This window comes from Castor canadensis, chromosome 16 (assembly GCF_047511655.1).
Source record: "Castor canadensis chromosome 16, mCasCan1.hap1v2, whole genome shotgun sequence".
Classification (NCBI taxonomy): Eukaryota; Metazoa; Chordata; class Mammalia; order Rodentia; family Castoridae; genus Castor; species Castor canadensis.
Genome location: NC_133401.1, coordinates 67,526,041 through 67,531,846, shown reverse-complemented (window position 1 = coordinate 67,531,846; position 5,806 = coordinate 67,526,041). Strand labels below are relative to the sequence as shown.

General features: G+C 40.7%; 1 pseudogene; it reads left to right on the top strand.

Annotated features, from left to right (window-relative positions):
* Window positions 1–4,963: 4,963 nt before the first annotated feature.
* LOC141417938 (small nuclear ribonucleoprotein Sm D3 pseudogene) lies at window positions 4,964–5,336 on the top strand (annotated as a pseudogene).
* Window positions 5,337–5,806: the final 470 nt, after the last annotated feature.

Below are 5,806 nucleotides of genomic sequence, written 5' to 3'. Positions count from 1 at the left end.
CCTGAAGAAGTCCAATTCCCCCACCACCTACACATCTGCTAGATTTCCAGGAGTGCCGAGATAAGAACCATGAGCCACAAGAAGAGGTCTGTTTGAGTCATAACGGTACATTCAGGTGCCCTAGGAGTCTAGAGCAGTGTCCAGCCCTGCCCACTACAGAGGGCTGACACACCATCCACCAGCAGTATTGGCAGGAGCTAGGATTCCAGCCACACCAACTGCTACTGACTAGAAGAAGGAAGAGTTTCAGGCTTAGACTCAGGCTCAGGCTCACCACGTAGGGAAACTGGTGATGTGCTATGCATCCCCAATGCTTGCTAACCACTTAAACCCCCTATAGTTTCACCCACAGGGGTTCTGACCATTTGAGATTGCTACCATGATTGCCTCTGCTCATGCACTCCTGTGTGAAGCGGGTCACCCACATTATCTCTGGCTCCTCACAGCAGCCTCTGGAGCCACCCCTGCCTGCCTTTCAAGTTGATGGTCAGGGGTCAATTGCTGAGAGGAAGTTCCCAACATCACCCGGTGAGGAAGTAGGTGAGGTACTATTCAAATCCATTTATGACAACTGCCAAAGCAATTTTGGTAGAATAGCTGACATTTCTTCTTCCTTACTTCCTGTTTCAAGCCTATCCCCTATTCGGGCAGCTTTCTATCCTCATGGCCTTTAGGAGAGTGGCTCCAGAGGAAGGCACAGGGAAACCAGATGTTTGTTGGGAGACTTCTGAAACCCATAGCATGATCATCCACACGTATTACAGAAAAGGCCTTTAAGTACAAAAGATGGGAGATATTGACTTCCAAAGCAGCAAATATGAGTCTGATATAGTTTGGATGTGGTTTGTCCCCAAAGGTTTAGATACTGGAAGCTTGGTCCCCAGTGTGGCTATGCTGAGGTGGTGGAACCTTTAAGAGGTGGGGCCTAGTGGCAGGTAAGTAGGTCATGAGGCTTCACCTTCATGAATGAGTTAGTGCTGTCTCATGGGATTGGGGTTAGATCTGGTAGAAGTGGATTATTTCCCATGAGCATAGGTTTGAAAAAAGAAGTTTGGCCCCTCCCCCACTCTCTTACTTTCCCTGCTTGCACACGTGTTCTTTCTGTATATGGCTGTTTCCCTTTTTCTTTCTCTGCCATATTGGGATGCAGCCAAGGGGGCTCTCACTAGGATGCCAGTACCATATTGTTTGAATCAGGAGCCAAATAAACCTCTTACCCTTGTAAGTTATCCAGTGCTATGGTTTGAATATGGGTAGGATTCTCCCAAGTTTCATATGTTAAAGGTTTGGTCCCAGTCTATCACTATTGGGAAGCGGTAGAACATTTGGGAGGTGAGGGCATGCTCACTGGAGGCATGCCCTCAAAAGGGACTGAGGAACCCCAATCTCTATCTTTGCTTCCTGGCTCAGGATGTGACTGGTTCCCTACCAAAGTCATCTGACAGCCTCTCTAGAAGCCCAAAGCAATGGGGCCACCCAGTCTTGGACTGGAAACTTATTTCTAAGCTAAATCAACTTTCTATTCATAAGTAGCCTGCACTGGGTTTTTCATTACAGTGACAGAAAGCTAACACACAGAACCTCAGATATTTTATTATAACAACCCAAAACGGACTAATATAGAGCCCTTGATTTGGCAGAGTAAGAGCCATGCTTACTCCAGGCATGTGTGAAGCCTTCTGGAGTTGGAAAAAATGCAGTTGAAGCTAGCTTGTCTGAGCCTCTGAGAAGAGATTCTATTTTGATCTCCTACCTTGCAAAAGGGGATGGCAGGACAGAACCTAGAGAAGTTGAAGGACAGAGGGCACCTTGATTCTCAGGTGAGCCTGTGGAACAAGAGCCCACTAGGAAAGCCAGGCCACAGGCCAGAATATAGCAGAGTTCTGGGTCCATCCAGGAGGCTGGGCCTACTGTGGCCTCTAGAGAGACATGTGATCAGTCATTCAGATCTTTGTGGGTACCAGTAGGGATGAGAGGAACAAGTTTATCTAAGGGACCCCACAGTGGAGGTGAAGAGTACAGAGCAAAATTGGACATGTCTAGGTCAGGTGGGAGAGCGGCATGCCAGCAGCTGCAGGAGGCATTAGGACTGGTGAGCCATCCAACATGGCCACTGCTGGGAGTGTCTTGCAACCAGGTCTCCCCACCTGTACCTCTGTACCCCTAGAATTTGTATGCCACCCTAGGCAAAGAGCAAGGAAAAGAACCATGAATGAACTGATTTTCAAATACAAAGTAGTTGAGAAACCATGAGTTGGACAGAATTTATCTGAAAATGACTTGACAAGGATTCTGCAGCACAGATCTTGGGTCAGAGATAACACAAGCAACAAAGTGGAGTCACACAGCTTTTGTGCATCTGATTAGATATTGTGGAATTTCACTTGCTCACATCTGGAGCTCCATGCCTGGCAAGGTCTGAATCTGTCTTGTTCTCTACATGATGCATGCCAGAATCCTGTACATTATATGATTCAGATAAAGACATATTCATAGTTATATAATAGGAGGAGCAGTTCCCAGCTTTGGGAAGACTGACTACAGCCACAATTAGAATACAGAACAGTTTCATTATCTTCTTCCCCTAAAAAGAAACTCCTTCATGCTACCCTTTGTTGGAAAACTCAGGCCCCTTTACCTAATTTCTGACCATCACTGATATTTTCTGTCTCTATAGTTTTTCCCCTTTCCAGAAATATCATATAGATAGAATTATTAAAGTATATAACTTCTCAAGCCCGACTTCTTCATTTAGTACAGTGCCTTTGAGATTCATGTATATTATTAAGTATGTCAGTGGTTCATCCATTCTATGGATGACCACAGAATTTTTTTTACCTATTCACTTGTTGATGTACACGTGGGTTGCTTCCAGTTTCTGGCAGTTATGAATTGAACTGCTATAAACATCTGTGAAAGATTTTTTGTGTGTACAAATGTGGGCAAGGTTTGGGAGAAAAAGGAACCCTCATTCACTGCTGGTGGGAATGTAAATTAGTACAACCACTATGGAAAACAGTATGCAGCCTCCTCAAAAAACTAAACATAGAACTGTCATATGATTCAGCAATACTACTCGTAGGGAAATACTTAAGGGAATATAAGTTAGGTTACAATAAAGGCACCTTCACACCAATGTTTATTGCAGCATTATTCACAATAGCTAAGTATGGAAACAGCTAAGATGCCCCACTACTGATGGATTGAGAAAATGGGGTATTTATATACAATGGAATTTTATTCAGCCACAAAGAAGAATGAAATTTTGTTGTTTGCAAGTAAATGGATGGAACTGGAGAATATCATCTTAAGTAAAGTTAGCCAGGCTCAGAAGGCCAAAGGCTACATGTTTTCTCTCTTATGTGAACTATAGACCTAACACAAACACAGCAATATTATGAAAAACAGGTTACCAACAAGAGATGAGAGTGTTCTAGTTACTTTGCATCCAGCACTTAGTAGTGACAAGATTGTTTTTGTTTTTGTTTTTGTTTTGTTTGTTTGTTTATTATGACCACCAAGAGGTATGTGGTAGTGTCTCATTGCAATTGTAATTTTTGGAGAAAGTTTTATACTTTGATAAGTCAAATGTTTCACATTTTCTTTTCTTATAAATTGTGCTTTTAATATCATATCTAAGAACTCTTTAACTCATGACCCAAGATCATGAAGATTTTCTCCTACATTTTCTTTTAAAAGCTTTGTAAGGCTTTTGTTATTTTACATTTAGATCTCTGCTCCATTTTTACTTAATTTTTGTATAAAATGTGAGGTTTAGGTAATTGTTCTTTTTTTAGATATGGATGTATAATTTTTACAACAAAATTGTTGAAAATATTCTTAATTCTCCATCAAACTGTCTTCATACCTTTGTAAAAACTTAATTGACCATAATTGTGTGGGTCTGTTTCTGGGCTTTCTATTTACCTATGTGTCTGCCCCTTTCTCCAATGAAACACCTTATAAACTACTGTAATTTGATAAGTCTTAAAATCAAATATTGTAGATTACTACTTACAGCCAAGGTGATGAACTGGAGCTAGATTTACCCTCTTCCACACACAACAACGGAATAAGACAGGAAAAGTTATGAAATAATAATTTTAAAGACATAGAACATCACTCATCATGGGACAGAAATCCCTGACAGATGGGAATCAAACAAGATGAGTCCTGCTATTACCCAAGTTTGTCTTGAGAATGTTTCCAAGAAGCAGAGCAGGAGGGAAAATGGAGGACTGCAGAGTTCCTGAGTTGAATTTAGAGGGAAAAAACAAGGCAGCTAAAAGTCAAAGGACACAATAGTGGAGAGGAGAGATCATCACAGAAAAAGAACTCAGGAGACCACAAAGAGGTCCTCCTGAGAATTTACCGCCATACTGATTAGCATTTGTATGTGAGGATCCTACTCAAGACCAGGGAAAGAACCTCCTGAAAGTGTTAGGGGCAGTATAGCTTGATGCTCAAACAAGGCTGGGAACCCTGCATCTTCCCAATAGCCATGTTCAAAAATAACTAATAATTCATGAGACATTGGATAGATTGTTCAGAAAGCTCTTGTCTTACTAGTAAGGAATATCATCCCAAGTCAGTATTGCTTCAGACATGTCATAAATGAGTCATAAAAACAGGACCCAAAAGGATCAGATTGTTTCTTAGTAACTTAACTGTCTACCAGAACAATGGTCAAGAATATTTGTATGAATATAAAAATATCCAGCACCCAACAAGGATAAAATTCACAACATATAGCATCCAGCCAAAAATTACCAGGTGTACAAAGAAGCGAGAAGACATGATCATAATGAAGAAAAAACAGTCAATGGAGACTGACTCAGAGCAGATATGTGTGTTAGAATTACCAGACAAGAACATTAAAACGGATTCAATTCTCTCATGCCTTCGTGATCTGAAACTGAAGAGAAGGAAGTAACGGCTGAAGTTGAACTCTCTTCCTGTCAAGATGTCTACTGGTGTGCCAATTAAAGCTGAGAACCACATTGTGACTTGTGAGACCAACACCAGTGAGGTATATGGAGGGAAGCTCGTTGAAGTGGAAGACAACATAAATTGCCAGATGTCCAATATCACAGTCACACACAGAGATGGCCGAATGGCACAGTGGAGCAAGTGGACACCCATGGCAGCAAACTTTGCTTTTTGATTTTGCCTGACATGCTAAAAAACACACAAATGTTAACATGAAAAATAAAAAGCAAGGCTCAGGGGCTGGCCGAGGAAAAGCTGCTGTCCTGAGGGCCCAAGTGGCTGCAAGAGGAAGGGGACACGGAATGGGGCGTGGACACATCTTCCAGACTGGTGGTAATTTTCTCTAATTTGAACAGAACTTTGTTGTTTTTTCCTTTAGGAATGTGGGGTGTGTACCTGTATGTATGTCCTAGGCTTTTTTTTTTTTTTTTACATCTTTCTAGTGAATTAAATAAATCTGGTTATTTTTGTTTTTTGAGAAAAAAAAAAGAACATTAAAAAATAAATTATACCAAAATTGCAACATTCAATAAGTTAGAGACATAGAACTTGTACAGATGAAAATTAGAATATCTGATATGAAAAACGCATTGGATGAGATTAATAGGATAAAGAGTAGCTTATTATCACTGTTAATGAATTTAACCTAATGGATATCTATAGAACACCCAACAACAACAAAAATATACATTCTTTTCAAGTACACAGGAAACATTTACCAAAATAAACTACATTCAGTGCCATAAAACAAGTCTTAATAAAGACAGGATTTAAGTGATATAAATTATGTTGTCTGACCACAAGGGAATTAACCTAG